The sequence below is a fragment of the Meles meles genome, chromosome 9, assembly GCF_922984935.1.
Source record: "Meles meles chromosome 9, mMelMel3.1 paternal haplotype, whole genome shotgun sequence".
Classification (NCBI taxonomy): Eukaryota; Metazoa; Chordata; class Mammalia; order Carnivora; family Mustelidae; genus Meles; species Meles meles.
The window spans coordinates 65,114,122-65,131,492 of record NC_060074.1 but is presented as its reverse complement, the minus strand read 5'-3'; positions in this window follow the sequence as shown (position 1 = coordinate 65,131,492).

The following is a 17,371-nucleotide window of genomic DNA, read 5'->3' as shown; positions in this document are numbered from 1 at the left end:
TTAAGAATTTTGAAAGTCATTGCACTCCCTTCAGGTCTCCACCATTTCAGCTGAGAAATCAGTCACTAATAACACCATTGTTCCAAGAACTCCTTGCTGAAGTTCAGGATTATCTCTGGTCACAATATCCTCCCTGACTAGAATTGCAGCTTCAGGCAATCAGAGCTACTGACTGCCTTGGCAGAGCGCTGATGACCAGTACTGCTACTTTTACTGATAGCCTAAGCAAACAGTTTTCATGTTCTGCTCCAAATCAAGTCAACTCCCTCCAGCAGCAAAGTTCTTCCTTTTCAAGGCTAGCCTCCCCCTGGCAAAATTACCTCCCTGACTGAGCTGGGGGAGAAGAGGAATGAATGGGAACCACCCTATGTTCTTAAATAGAGTTCTAGCAGCTTTTTAATGAATAAAGATTCCTCGATGTGTTGTTTGCCTTTAGTCCATTTCCAGGACCCTGAAATGGATATTTATGAAAATTTGAATGAGTTTTCTAGTTGCAGTTTTGGGAAAAGGATTTGCCAACCTCTTCACTCTACCACAGGAACTAGTTGGGTGATTTGAATTGTAATAATAATATCCACTTACACATATATTCATATCTTTTCTTTGACCATTTTTGAATCAATAGGAAATGACTATTAGTCAAAATCATTCTGTTGTAATTGTATAAAAGCTTTGAAAGTTTGGTTACTCTCTATAATCCACTCACCATAACACCATACTAAATAGAAAATTGCCTAATTAATGATCCTTAATCCTCACCAAACTGTAAGGTCCATTTTGGTAGGGACTTTGTCTCCTTTGCTCTTCAGCTATATTCCTAGGACCTAGCAGAGTCTGATATATTACAAGGTACTTAGACTTATTTTTAAATATTTGCTAAGTAAATGAGGAAATTTCTCCTAATGTTCTTCATCTCATGTAGGTAAGATTGTCCTAAGATAATAGTGAAAGATCCAGGAAATGTAGAAGGCCTTTTAACTAGAATTCTGTACCTAAATAATTAGTCACTGGGGTCTTCTTTATTTAGGAAAGCACTGCTCTGCCCTCAAAATGAATGATTATTTAGCTTATTTTGGTGAACCCGAACCTTGTTTTAGAAGGCATTTAGCTGGTAATCATAGTTTTAGGAAGAAAATGTAATAGCATGGGAAAATTAGGACTTGGAATTTTGATTTGCCTCTGTCAGTAATTGGTTGAGTGTCATTCTCTCTAGGCCTCCATTTCCTCATTTAGAGTGAGAAAATTGGACTATATTTTTTTGATTCGCAAACATGGCTAAGCAGAAGAATCACCCATTAAGATTGTCCCAACATTAGAATTTCCCGTACTTTTAAAAGCTCCAATGATAAGGGCTTTTTCTTTTTCCCTTTTCCCCTTCTTTCCTTCCTTTCTCTCTCTTTTCTTTTCCTTTCTTTCTTTCTTTTTCTTCCTTCCTTTCTTTCTCTTCTTTCCTGTAGTTACCTAGGCTGGCAAATGGATGGCATTTGAGAATCCCTGGACTAGGTGATCTCAAAGTTGCTTTCAGTTTGAAAACTTATCTCTTCCATTCCCCTCAACAAAAGTGCAATTCTCTGGACTGTGTACTTGGGCCATCCCAAACCTCTGTAGGGAGGGTAAGTCTTTGAAGATGTAGTTTATTCAGGCAGCACACGATAGATTCTGACTTGTTTTTGTGGAGTCACACAGAACCTTGGTTGCATGTGAAATAGGAACTGGATAAAGGAAACTTACATCTTTTTTGGCTGACTGATGATTGATAGAGGTAGAGAACTGCTAACTATCTAATAAATGAAGCTGGCAGGGTAATTTGATCACTTTTTCCTTTCTGAAACTACAAGTGACTGTTGGCTACTATCTTTGTCATTTATCACCCTTTAGGAAAATAGCCCTTCCCAGCATGAGTTTATTTTAAAACAAATTGAATAAGGCTTCCCATGTAATGAGGGTGTATTGGGCACTGTGCACAGGTCTCTGCTTGACATATTCCATAGTCTTTTCCTGGGAATAAAATAAAATAAACTTTGAGAAAAGTGTGGCGGATAACTGCCTAGCCTAGTAAATGTTTTTTTTGCTCAGAGACATTTGATTCCTTTTTGTCTGTGAGAAATAAAGACCCACCTAGGTCCCTAAGAGGAAAGCTGAGATCAATGTGATGGTCTAAAATGCTAGTGCTGTGTATGTTGCTAGAAGAGAATGTTTCCCTTACATGCCAAAATCCAGTATTTGCTGAATTAGATTTTCACCAGGCAAACCTATGTGTGTGGTAGAATGCTCCCAAAGTACCAGAGATGTATTCTGTTCTCCAAGTAGAACCCCAAGCTATATTTTCTTATCCATGTATCCTAGTGAACTTGGTGCTTCTTCTAAAAGCTAACAATTCTATTTTGAAAGCAGAAAATAATAAATAATTTTAATATACAATTCCCTGCTTAGTGAACAATGAACCACTTTGACAGAAATGTCTGATAGTGGTAGTCATTTTGATTAAATTATAATATGTGCTCTAGCAGAAATTTAATCTATCCACTAAAAATATCATATATAAAGAGAAGAACTGCGTATAAAATGTTTATAGCTTTAAGTAATAAAGATCAGATTCAAGATAGTATGGAAAATATTGTTAATATGGAAAAATAAGCAGGAAAATTATTTGAAAGGAATGTATAGAGTAAATAAAAACTGCATTACCATGGTAGGATCTTTTTCTTTTTCATGCTTTCTATAAGGTAGTTTTTAAAAATTAAGATATTAGAGTGGTTAATTAAAAATGAATGCTGGGTGCCTGGGTGTCTCTGTCAGTTGGGTGTCTGATTCTTGGTTTCAGCTCAGGTCATGATCTCAGGATCATGAGATCAAGGCATGCATTGGACTCTTTGCTCATTGCAGGGTCTGCCTGAGATTCTTTCCCCTTCCCTCTCCCTCCGTCTCTGCTCCTCCAACCACTTGCTCACTCACCCTCTCGCTTTCTCTCTCAAATAAATAAATAAATAAAATCTTAAAAAAAACCAGGAATGTTAATTGAATGAAGATCATCTAAATGGTCTGAGCACCTCTTCTCTACTGAGCTCCATTTCCTCACACATTCCTTCAACCAAAAGTCACAAAGGGAGGGAACAAGTGCTCATATATGGGGAAAAGAGTTAGGGAGTTGAGTTGATTACAAACTTAATATGGGTCTGGTTGTCCCAAGTTTCGGTGATTTAGGGGTAGTGGACCACTAAGCACATCTACACTATTGTACCAAGTATGAGAGCACCTATATTACAAAGGATATTGACCAATGATATTGGCAAGGAGGAACACTGACAAATGAATGCTGAAAACATCGCTCTATCTGTTCTCTCAATCTAGCACTGAAGTGGTCATCTATACCTGTCCCAGTCTCCACTGCCAGTACCTTGAATACCCCATTACCATTACTTACTCTGCTTTAGAACCTTAGAACCTTTTGGTTACTCCCTATATCCTACAACAAATACTTTCTAATACCATCCTTCGGCCAAATGAACTTTCAAGGCATTTTTTTCTGCTCTGTTCTTTGCTCACCCCATTTGTCTATATAGTGTGTCTGCCCTCTTCTTTGATCAGCTTTTACTCCTCTTACTTTATTCAGCTTAGTTGTCACCTATTCTACAGCATTTATCACAAAGTGGTAAAAACTCCACAAAGCGATGTAATTTCTCAACTACTCTTTCAGTGTATCCTTTTCATACCACTGTTACATTAGTAATCACACTATTTAATCACAGGATATGCTTCCAATGTTTATTTCCTCTGTACCTGCACATTCAACTTCTCTGAGAGGGTGACCTTACCTTATTAATCTTGGTATACTCCTATTTAATAATTTTTGACAATGAATAACAATAACGATTTCTTGAGTGAAAAAAATAACCATTTATCAGTTAAAATATGAATGAGTGAATGAATTAATGAACTGTCAACAATTCTTTTCCAGCATAGTAGAATAGGAATCTCTGCAAATCTGCTCCTCCATGAAATCAATGAGAACACTGGAAAAACTGTCATAATAAACTTTCTCAGAACTCTATAAATGAACTAAAGGCTTGCAACAATCTGAGGGTTTCTTTAAGAAATGTAACTGGGCCTTTACAAGTCTGGGATTTTAATTTGCCAATCCCATCCACCTCTCCCTAGCTCTGTAGTAGTCTTTAAAAATAACATCCCCACAACTATGGTAGCTATGGAAACCAGCAGCCTACAAGACAATGGAAGAGATGTAATGGATTCAGAGTACCCCCAAATACCAATTCTTTGGGAGAATAGCTCCAAAGAATTGTCACTATTTGACCAGACAACTCACTGAGGGGCTCTATTTTCAGGGCTTGCCTTTATTGAACTTGATACAGATCTCACTTTGTGAGAGAGGGCTATCCACACAGCATTCGTCAAATACAATCAGCGTCAACTATTTAACATTACAGCTGCCTGAGGCAATGTTACCAGTTGGGAATAATAAGAAATTGACCAAATTCTTAAAATGAAAACCTGGAGATTGAGATGTCCATAGGAGGTTTTGAAAAGTTCTGGCATTTTCCTCAAATTCTAAAAGGTCACACACATACCAGACTGTGCACAATACCCAGGAATGACCTAAGAAATCCTGATGGTCATAATACTGGCTAACTTGAAGCTCTGTGCAAACAGGAAGTAAAGGTGAGGGTGAAGTTGTAAACTGCTTGCTGGAGCATTAGTGCACTCATGCTCCTGCCTCCTCGCTCCATGGTACTTCTGCAAAGACTGGAAAACACATTGGTTCAAGGCATTTAAAGACATCTCCATCCAACCACTAGCTGACCACTAACCTCACTGATTAGAGACTTCCATGGCCACACATGATATACAAAATATAGACTTTATAAAGTTACTCCAGAAAAGTCAGTAAACAAAGAAATAGTTAACAACTACCACAACAAACAGCAATCATAATAGACCTGGGGAGGGGACAGAAATTGAATATTCAGAATTGGCAAATTGTATTTTTTAAAATGTCCAATTTTCAACATAAAAAGAAAGTGCAAAGAAATAGGAAAGTGGGGCGCCTGGGTGGCTCAGTGGGTTAAGCCTCTGCTTTCAGCTCAGGTCATGATCCCAGGGTCCTGGGATTGAGCCCCACATCTGGCTCTCTGCTCGGCAGGGAGCCTGCTTTCCTCCTCTCTCTCTGCCTGCCTCTCTGCCTACTTATGATCACTCTCTGTTAAATAAATAAATAAAATCTTTAAAAAAAAAAAGAAACAGGAAAGTATTTCCCATTTAGAGGAACAAAACAGTCAACAGAAACTGTCTTCAAGGAAGCCATGTTGAACTTATCTAGACTTTACGCTAGCTCGAATAAATACATTTAAAAAAACTACACTACATAGAGAGGATTAATAGAGAAATTATGACTAAGAAATAAATAGAAATTATTTCCAAGAGTACATGAATCATTTTCCAGGATAGGCAATATACTTGGCTAAAAAACAAGAATTTACATAGATTTAAAATAAATGAAATCTTTCAAAGTCTATCTATCAAGGAATGCAGTTTGATTAAAAACCAAACAATAGAAAGATATTGAAAATCTTCAAATATTTGAAAATAAAATAATACTCTTTTAAATGATATAGGAGTCAAAGAAAAATCCAAAGGGACGTTAAAAATATTTTGAACTAAATGCAAACAAAACCAAAATATATCAAAATTTATGTGATACACTTAATGCAGTGATTTAAGAGAAATACAGAACATAAAAAAGCCTAAATTAGAAAAGGAGGGTCTAAAATAAATAGTCCAACCTTCACCAAAAACCAAAACAAAGCAAAACAAAAGACCATTAAAAAAAAAGGATGAGATGAAACAAACAAAACTGAACAATAAGCAGAAGTATGGAAGTGAAACAGACTAAGGTGGAAATCAATAAAATAGGGAAATAAAAGCAATAGGGAAAAATCAATGAAGCCAAACTTGGTTCTTTGTAAAGATCAATAAAATTGAAGAGCCTTTATCTAGGTTGAAAAAGGAAGGGAGAAGACACAAATTACCAAAATCAAGAATAAAAAAAGGGACACCACTACCAAGACTGCAGGAATTTAAAAGGATTGTAGGGAAGAATATGAAAAGTTCATGCAAAAGTAGGATATCCATACAATAGAGTATTTATCCAAACACAAAAGAGTGAAGTTCTTATATGTGCTACAACGTAGATGAACCTTGAAAACATTATGCTAAGCAAAAGCTGCCAACACCAAAGGTCACATACTTCATAACTATATTTATGTAAAATGTCCAGAATAAGTAAATCCACAGAAATAGAAAACACAGTAGTAGTTTCCAATGGCTGAAGGGAGAAGAATGGAAAGTGACTGCTGATGGGTCACCTTTTGGGGGTGATGAAATGTTCTGAAATTAGTATTGGTCAACATACAACTATGTGAGTATACCAAAGGCCCTAAATTGTATACTTTAAAAGAAACAACTTTATTGTATATGAATTACTTGTTAATAAAGAAAAAGTGTCTGTGATTAAAACAGAAAACTGGAGAAAATGACTCCCACCCCCAAAAAAAGATCCCGAGAGTTTTAAATTTGCTTCTCTTGAGTTTGTATTCTGCACAAACTATGGTTAAAACTTAAGCCACGTATTGCCCTCCTTAAAACCCTTTGAAGGCTCTCCAAGTATGGTCTGTGGTGTTCTTTGGATTCTTACTAATATTATAGATTCCTAAACAGATTTCTTGCTAAAAATGCAAAATACTAAAAGCTTTTAATGTCTTCGTTAGAATCTTTATTTTTCAAAACTCCCCTCTTTCAGTTGTTACACATGGTAAAATTTAAGAAACACTGAGTTTGATTTTGGTCTAAACTAATTTGGCTTACAGGGATTTGTATGACTTAGTTCTCTCTCCCATTCCACTATTAACTCTAATTCCATCTCCAGTTCACCATGCTTTATCCGCATCAAATAACTTTCATTTCCTTGTATGGTTCATAGACAATTTATAAGCGAATGGGCATGGCTGTGTTCTAATAAAACTTTATTTATAAAAATGTGGTTGGTCATATATGCAATAGAATACTATGCAGCCATCAAAAGAAATGAAATCTTGCCAATGTAACAACATGGATGGAACTAGAGGTTATTACGCTGAGTGAAATAAGTAAATCAGAGAAAGACAATTATCATATGATGTCCCTGATATGAGGAATTTGAGAGGCAGGGCAGTGGGTTTGGGGGGTAGGGAAGGAAAAAAATGAAACAAAATGGGATCAGGAAGGAGACAAACCATAAGAGACTCTTTATCTCACAAAACAAGATGAGGGGTGCTGGGGGAAGGGAGGGTAGGGAGAGGGTGGTTAGGTTATGGATATTGGGGATGGTATGTGGTATGGTGAGTGCTGTGAAGTGTGTAAACCTGGCGATTCACAGACCTGTACCCCTGGGGCAAATAATACATTATATGTTAATAAAAATAATTAATAAAAAGATGTGGTGGGTCATATTTTGTTGACCCTGCCCTAATGAATAAAGATCTGATACTTCAAAAACAGGGTATAGAATAAATAATCCTCTGAGAAGTAGCTAAAATCTCAGTTTTAAATATATATTTGTATATTATTAGTTTGAAATTTGTCTCCTTTAATGTAACAGAAGCTCTATGAGAATAAAGATTGAGTTTATTTTGTTCAGTAGTATATTCCCTACTCCTATGGCAGTGCTCAGTATATATTTGTTGAATTAATAAATGAGTTAAGGAACACATACTATCAGCACTGTTGCAGGAGTTGGCTCTAGAATTACGAACAACGGAAAATCAGAAAGTATAATGATGAGGATTTTTTTTATATGTTTTGTCTATTACTATTTTCCCAGTGGTCAGAATCATGCATGGTACATAATAAGTGCCCAATCAACATTTGTTAAATAAATGCAAAACTGATCGGATAAATGAATAAAGGTGGATGCAACCCTTGCCTTCATGGAACTCTGTTTGGGTAGAAGATAGAGATAAGTCAATGGATAATTACCATGAAGAATGATCATTAGATTTAAAAAGACAGAGAGTTTTAAAAGCAAATAGAATATAGCTCAGAGTTGGTGGAGAGGAGTGTCAGGGAAGGCTTCTAGCATGATGGTCTTCTGAGCTAAGGATGAAAGATTAGGAGCAATTGTCCAGATGACAGGTGGAAAAATGTCAGGAGGAAGAGAGGGTCAAGCAGAGAGGATAATGTGGAAAGCCCAGACAAGAGAGAGAATGTACTGAGTATGGCCAGACCACAAAGAAGTGAGAGATAATGCTTGAGAAGAAAACAGGATCTGATAAACTTATTTTTAAAGGCATTTTAGCTTTCATTCTGCAGCCTTGGGGAACCTTTGGGTTGGGATGAAATAATATGTTCAGATTTGTGTTAGAACAATTACACGTCCCAGTGCCTTGGTGGCTCAGTCAGTTAACATCTGCCTTCGGCTCAGGCTGTGATCCAAGGGTCCTGGGTTTGAGCCCCATGTTAGGCTCTCTTCTCAGGGGGGAGCCTTCTTCTCCCTCACCCTCTGCCTACCTCTCTGCCTATTTGTGCTTTCTGTCAAATAAATAAATAAAATCTTAGAAAAAAAAAAAAGATTTCATGTCCCAGGAAGAAATTCATGGGAGAAAGAAAGGATGAAGGGACAAAATGATAATTATTTTCTAATAGCTAAAGGAAGTCCAGTGACCTGTCCAGGATGGGAATGGATCGCCTTAGGAATGAATGAGCTCCCTGTATCTGGAGTTAAGTAAAGCAAAGGTGGATGAGCATTCATCTGAACTGAAATTCGTTGAATTAGAACACAAAAGGGTCTTTTGGCTACTTAGATTTTTATGATTTATGACTTTTCTCCTATCATTATTAAAGAACGAAATAAATTAAAAGAAAAATTAGAATAAGAGGAAAATTAACTTTGTTTTGAGAACAAAGAATTTTAGAATTTTCCTTCAGATAACAGAAAATTTAGTTAATTTAGTTATTTAGGAAGTGCTTACTGAACTCCTTGTCTGACTCTGTTTTTGGTGCTGAACATACAACATGGACAAAGCAGACGCAATGCTTGGCTTCATAGAAACTATGGTCTGGAGTGGGACATAGACTAGAATCAAATGAGGCTGGTTCCCAGATTTCTAACTTGAACTAGGGCTAATGGGCCCAGTTATTGAGATAGGAAAATTGGACCAGGAGCAGATTTTGAGAGAAGATAAATAATGTCTGCACAGTATAAGGTTGGTAATCATTATTCTGATCCAGTCTAAAGGAGCTCATCTGTTCTTTAAACATGAAGGACAATGACCCAGAAAATTCTCTTCTCATAACAAGGGATTGACATTAGGAACTATTTGTGACTTAAAAATTATATTTGGTGAACTATTTAGAGAGATGATATGATATAATCAAATGCATTAGTGAAGGATTTTGTACTTGTATTTTGAGAAACTCTACAACTCTCATACTATGTCTGCCCATAGATGCATGCTTCTTTTGAGCATTATGGAAAGGCCATAAAGAATATTGATAAGCAAACGCTGACTTGAGTCTTGAAGGCTGCGTAAAATGGAAGTGTGATGTAGGGAGATTGACCACCCCAGACCATGGAGTAGCTAACTTGATACAGGAGAGAAGACTTTTTTTTTTTTTTTAAGATTTTATTTATTTATTTGACAGAGATCACAAGTAGGCAGAGAGGCAGGCAGAGGGAGAGGGGGAAGTAGGCTCTCTGCCGAGCAGAGAGGCCAATACAGAGAGGCAGGCAGAGGGAGAGGGGGAAGTAGGCTCTCTGCCGAGCAGAGAGGCCAATACAGGGCTCGATCCTAGGACCCTGAGATCATGACCTGAGCTGAAGACAGAGGCTTAACCCACTGAGCCACCCTGGCACCCCCAGGAGAGAAGACTTTAAACAAGCCCTTGTTGAACATTTCTGTGAAGTTTAATAAAATTAAGTGAGAGGTGCCTTCACCCTAGCTGGGCAATTGCTGAATGGTCTGGAGATTTCAAACCATATCCAGTTGCCCATACATAGCTGTAAATACAGATTGGACATGACTGCTGACTCGGGGTAGGGGGCTGGGACAGGTTGCTTGCTCAAAGCTTTTCAGCAAATTCTATAGCCCATCATTCAATCTACTCTTAATTTCATAGAAATATATTTTAAATTATTAAAGCTATTCAGAGTTTTGTATAATCTTCCATTTGTTTGAAGAACGAAAGTATCAGCATGTAATGTAAGTGAAACTTACTGGTTCTTGTTTCAGGTTGGGGCTTAGACACAATTTACATTGCAATGAGAATGGATTTAGTATTTGAGAGACTTAAACATAAGGACTACATATGCATTACTATGTTTCTTTTCTAGTTAACAGACACTAACCAACGCTATTCTAATCCATTAGGTTTATTCATGAAAGAACAAAAATGCTGATTCCATGGATCAAGCTATAAATAATGCTAGCTTGATGATCATGGGATCACAAGTTCTTCTATAGTGAACTAGTTTCCACTAAAGCATTCAGGAATTAGGAATTCTAAGAAATATGTTCTGATTTTGAATAACAAGGAAGCTTGAGCTTTTAAGAATATTCAACAATCCACTCCTAAAATGTATAAACACTTGGTAATAACATTGTGTAATAAACATTATGTCTGATTCCTGGTTAGCCTTCAAGAAATATTACTGAGTTAATGGTTGAATGAATGAATATGCCTTCATGGGCTTTCATCAATATTCTGCCATCTACCCAAGAGTAATAAAGCAAAATGATAGTTTTCTCAACTGAAATTGATTTTACAGTTTATTAGAAAGCTAATGTAAATCTTTTTATTTTGATTTTAAAGCTGGACTTTAAACCTAGGTTGCCTCAATTTGTACCTCCTTCTAATGTGGAGGGAACAGTATCCAATAATCTCTTCCTCCACTGAAAATGTTAGGGATTTCACTTATTACTTAATCTAGGACTATGGAAATCCAAGCAAGTCCAGTCTCTGGGATTCAGTTATAGCACACCTGCAAAATTTAATGCAAAAGAATGCAGCGTTTCTGGTATGGACGTCAGAACCAACTGAGTATAATTATAAAGCAGAAGTAAGTAACAGAAAACAAGTGAAAAATCAAGCTGATATACAAGAAAATGTGAATGGACAAACACCATTTTCGAAAAAGCACAGTTTGACAACTCCCTCTGGGGGACTCCTCCCTGTTTTAAACTTCTCTACTTAGAAGAAAATTTGGTGGAAAGTGGCTTGGTACTTTCCATAATAGCAAAAACCAAGTAACTTTGGTCCACATAATCTGAAAACAGGTGAATTTCTCTTCATCTCCACCTCACCTTGAATAATTGCTTTCTGTTCCCTTCCTTCCCTTCCTTCCTGCTCTTTGTTCACTGTCTCTTTCAAAAGTCCTCACTGTCTCTATGGCTGATTCTTCCTTTGTTACTTGAGTCATTTTCTCCTCCGTTTGCCTTAAAAATAAGAAAGCATGTGCAAAGCCTTTGCAAAGTGTGCTTTGTGTTTTTGTAGAAAAACATTTATTTATGGCTACATCTGATCTAGGTTACTTCTAGATTCAAAGTAGAGGTACAACCCTCCCTCTGAGGATCCTGTAGGCAACCTTGCTTATGGCAGTTAAAAGCATTCTTGGATGAGAGTTTCTGCCTAAAAAAAAATCCAGTTCTCGTGTTTTGCCATTTAATATTAAGTAATCCTGATGGTTGTTCTAAACCTTTTTTTTTTTTTTTAACCTATGCCTAGATTTTGAGGCTGTTGTCCCAGGTATTTGCACAGGCTTTGGACTGCAAATCTGGATTCTGCATCCTTTTTTTTTTTTTTAAAGATTTTATTTATTTGAGAGAGAGAATGAGAGACCAAGTGAGAACAGAGGGAAAAGTGGACTCCCCACCAAGCAGAGAGCCTGCTGCAGAGTTTGATCCCAGGACCCTGGGATCATGACCTGAGCTGAAGGCAGATGCCTAACCGACTGAGCCACCCAGGTGCCCCTCTTTCGTTTTGTGCTAACCTTCCACACTCATTTATTACTTCAAGCACTGCCTGCCTATTTGGCCTTAGGCGTATTGCTAATATAAGCCTTTAAATGTCTGTATACTTTAAAACCAGAGTTTTCTCTTTTGTTTTCAACATTGTGAATCGTATCGAGAGCAGTGGGATGTAAAGGAAAAAAGCATTTGAACTCCAGTCAAAAGACCTAGGGTTTGAATACCATCCTTCCAATCATCAACTTTTGACAATTTCTCTGGCTTTTAGATTCTTTAACCTCAAAATGGTGCCAATAATAAATACTGGGTTTCATTTTTGGGAGGGACCACCTAGCTTCTGATTATCATGCCAAAAAACTTCTTTTCTCTTACCCTGTTCATCGTTCCTCCTCAAGAGGTCAGATTACTAATCTGAATGGTCATATTCTATGACAATGATTAGTCACATTTATGCCTGTGCGGGGGTCACTATTTGTAGACAGTTGATATAAGTGTTTCTCTTTTGGCTGCTGTCCTTCTGTTCCTGTTGCGTCCATGATCTAGTACCAGGACTTCTGTAGCCTGTCCATACATCCTTCCCTTCTCTTCTCTATGTATTATGAAGTCTTCTACCTGAAGCGTGGTAAGAGTATGTGATTGATGGAAAGATGAAGCTATCTTTGACCTGGACCTAAGCTATGAATCCAACTTTGTTTTTGTTTTGTTTAATTTTTAATTTATTTGAGAGGGAGCAGACCACAGAGAAAGAGAGAGTGAGAGACAGAGAAAGAGACAGAGAGAGCGAGCATGAACAGGGGTGGTAGAAGGAGATGGAGAAGGAGAAGCAGGGTCCCCACTGAACAAGGACGCCAACATGGGGCTCTATCCCAGGACCCTGGGATCATGACCTGAGCCAAAGGCAGATGCTTAACTATCTGAGCCACCGAGGTGCCCTGAGTGCCAACTTGTTTTCAAGATAGAGTCTTTTATTGGGCTATTAGACATGTATCAGCAAAATAATCATGTGATACAACTAATGAATCATTGAACACCATATCAAAAACTAATGATGTACTATACAGTGGCTAACTGAACATAATAAAAAAAAAACAGTTTAGACAAAAAAAAATAATAGCATGATATCTTAATAGATTGTTTTGCCTCTCATTGCATTTTTTTTCTTGGGTGTAGTGCTTCTTCTAGGACTTTAATCTTCTCCCATAAGATCTCAGAGAAAATATTATTTTTTATTATTTTTTTAGATTTTATTTATTTATTTGCCAGAGAGAGAGAGATCACAAGTAGGCAGAGAGGCAGGCAGAGAGAGAGGAGGAAGCAGGCTCCCCACGGAGCAGAGAGTCCGATGCAGGGCTCGATCCCAGGACCCTGAGATCATGACCTGAGCCAAAGGCAGCGGCTTAATCCACTGAGCCACCCAGGCACCCCAGGTCTCAGAGAAAATATAGACAAGAAATCAAAAGAATGAATTTTTAACCTAAGACTGCACTAGAGACTAAAACCTCACCTTAATCCTTAGTACCTTTTAACAAGTTTTTGTGAAGATTTAGAGGCAATAAGTAAAAGCCCTTGGTACGGTCCATAACAGATGCTTAATGCATGCAGGTATCTCTATTAAGAATCTTCCCTTGGGGGCACCTGGGTGGCTCAGTGGATTAAGCCGCTGCTTTTGGCTCAGGTCATGATCTCAGGGTCCTGGGATCGAGCCCCGCATCGGACTCTCTGCTCCGCGGGGAGCCTGCTTCCTCCTCTCTGCCTGCCTGCCTCTCTGCCTACTTGTGATCTCTCTCTCTGTCAAATAAATAAATAAAATCTTAAAAAAAAAAAAAAAAGAATCTTCCCTTGAATGCTAGGGTCTTGATGCAAGTGTATCAGCATTGTCTGAGAGCTTATCAGAAAATCAGAACCTTGGCTGTACTCTGAACTACTAATTTGCAGTTTAACAAGTTTCCCCTGTAACTACTAGGCATATTATAACGTGGGAAGCATTGCCGTGGAGTGTGTGTGTCCCTCATGCTGTGGGTCCTGCCCAGGCTCCTGTTTGCTCCCACAGCCATGCTGCTTCTAGCTTGGATTGCCCGTAGGACTGAGGAGGATGTTGTTACAAATGGTACGCTTTCCACATTAATGCAGATATTTTGGTCAATAAAGTTTAAGAGAAACCTGTAGTTGTGAAGTTCTCTTCCCCTAAAGGAGATGCGGACTAGCACACATTGAAGAGACCAACAGAAAGAAAGCAGGGCAGACACAGAAATAGAGAAATAGACTGTGACTTGAGATCGGTGTGGAGACATCCCCGTGTGGAGAGGGCTTGGCTTCTGAATGAGCTAGCAAGTGATGGATGCCTCTCCAGAGGATCCTTCTCTTCCAAGAGGGAAAAAAGTATAATTGAACTTATAGATTGTTCTTTCTACTTTACAGAAATGTGTGTGTGAGTTCTGAAGGTCTGTTAAAAGTTCCTCTTGAACTGGGCTAGACTCGGAGTGAAGGGGGTTATAGATATTTGACTTGTACTTTCTTATGAATATTCATTAGATTTGGATACTATCAATCAATAGGTAGTTTACTTTAAAATTCTGGAATTTTAATCTGTACTTTCAAGTTATTTAACTATTAAAAAAATTTTTTTTTGGTCTTTGATTTTCTTCCGTTCTGGGTTTTTCCTTTTCTTTGTACTAAATTGCCATAATGCATTATTGGAAGAAACTTTTTCTAAATATTAGCATTATATATAATGATCACTGAATAAAATGCAAATCTCATGTAAAAACATAAGTTTAGAAAGAGATCAGTGACTGCCAGGGGCTAGAGAAGGAGGCTGATCAAAGAGGGGCAAGAGAATTTGAGAGGTGATGGAACTGCCCTGTATCTGGATTATGGCGGCCATTACCCAAACGTATCATTTGTTAAAATTCACACACTTAAAAACTTAGGGGTGAATGTTAAAGTATGTAAATATAACTCAAAGAGAGTGAGAGGGCTTTTTTCCAATCTGAAAGCAAATTAAAATAATTACACAGACTTCCACTGGAACGGGGATGGGGTTGGGGGTGGTGGGAGTTGGGGTGTACGTTCTTACCTTCAGAGGCAGCATGCTGCACTGGTTCCGGACACAGCCTTAAAGTTAGAGGGCCCGAGCTCACTCTGTAAGTTACATAATTCTCCATTGCCTCAGTTTCCTAATCTGTCTATTGAGATAACAGTGACATCACCTCATGGGGCTACTGTTAGGATTTAACAACAACAGACCAGAGGAATGGGCCCTGAAAATTTAAGGCTTTGCAAGAGGAGAAAGTCTCTGATGCCTTCTTCTGCCTCACCTCACTCTTGGTGAGGTCATCCCTGTCTCTGCTGAAAAATAGTCTTCATCACAAACCCCCCACACGTAACGCTGCCCATCCTGCCATAGCAGGAAGCCACTGCTGAGTAAACGCTCTGGAATAAACCTCAGAGAGAGAATAAATCACCTTTCAAGCCATGTTCCCCCCAGGTGAGGACTGAGGTCATTGCAAGAGGCATAACAAATAGTCGACATAATGTACCAAACTAATAGATTCTATAAGGAAAACTAAATGGAAAATTTTTCTTGAGTGCTAGGCATCTCTGGCTGAACAGACAGTGAAGCTGGTTTATTATAAATGTAGTTGAATCAATAATACTTTTTCATTCATTTCTTTTTCATTTCACAAAAATGCCTATTTTAACCAGCAAAGAGGTAAGGAGATATGATCAAGGGCAATTTTTCATGCTCACATGGATTATTTTCTGGGACACATCGTTCTTCTAAATAGCCCCATTTTTTTTTTTTCCCCTCTCAGAAATGTATTCAATTCTCTTCCAGCAGTGTGAATTTATCTGGAAAGCTTTGACAATCAATTAAGTAAATGAGAAAATAGAATGCTTGTAATTATGATAATCAAGCTATATGAAACCCACCCTCTTAGGTCTAATACCCACACATCTTTAAGCAATATATTAATTAAGCTCTGGATAATTGTTACAATTAGAATCAAGTTTTTATAATTTTTAAAAATCACCCAGAGAGAAAAAGGAAATATTTTTAAAATATATGCAGCTGTCGGTTTTTAATGCAATTCATTATCATGACTACATTGTCATTTCCCTGTCTGCGTAGAAACAATTCCAGTATGCTTTAGTGATGTGATTTCTCATTTACAACTGGAGGAAATTTGTATGTAACACCTTTGTCAGGTATCTCCCTCTTTCTGTAAGCCAGAGGTTGGCAAACTTTTCCTGTAAAGGACCAGATAATAAATACTTCAAGCCTGTAGGCTAACAGGCAAAACTGAAGATACATAAACTTGCTGAAATAACAAGAAACAGATCTCCACAGTTTCTGTATTAATGAAATTAAAATATAGTAAAATAATAATTAAGTACTTTTTTTGCAATACACATCTACTGAGAAGAGAATTTTTTTTTTTTTTTAAAGATTTCATTTAGATAGAGTGAGAGAGGGCACAAGCAAGGCAGGGGAGCAGAGGGAGAGAAAGAAGCAGACGCTCCCTGAGCCGGAAGCCCAATGCAGGGCTTGATCCAGAACTCTGGGATAATGACCTGAGCCCAAGGCAGACGCTTAACCAACCGAGCCACCCAGGTGCCCTGAGAAGAGCAGAATTCTTACCGTTGGGAAACCATGTTGTTTAGTTAGGGTTCAATGTTTGTTTCTCTCCTTCTTGAGTCTTTGCAAATGTTCATCCTGAAACCATGCTCAGCCTGGGGTTAGCAGTCCTAGAAGCGGTTCACAGAGGGTAGCTTGCTAGTCTCCGAGGAGCATTCTCAACTTGAGCGTGCCCAAGAATCACCTGACTGGCTTGTTGAGATAGATTGCAGAGCCACACCCCTAAGTTTCTGGTAGGTTCCAGGAATTTGCATTTCGAACCAGTTCTCACTTGATACGAATGCTCCTGGTCTAAGACCATGCATTTACAGCATTGCTCTTGAGGTTGGTCCTTTAGAAGAATCTCACTGAATACAAATCCATATATTATATGTTTTCATTGCTAACTCATGTATGTCAGCTCACCTGATGGACTTAATTGCTTGACCTCTGAGGTATAGCAGCTGTAAATCCAGTTAAATTTCCAATAACGAGTGAAGACCTGTTTAGGCTAATTCAGGGTTGATAAGAACAGGGACTTTTGTCTCTCTCTCTCTCTCTCTTTTAAAGGTTTTATTTATTTTTTGACAGAGAGAGACACAGCAAGAGAGGGAACAAAAGCAGGGTGAGTGGGAGAGGGAGAAGCAGCGGGAGTGGGAGAGGAAGAAGCAGGCTTCCCGCTAAGCACGGAGCTAGATCCCCGGATCCCTGGGATCATGGCCTGAGCACAAGGCTAAGG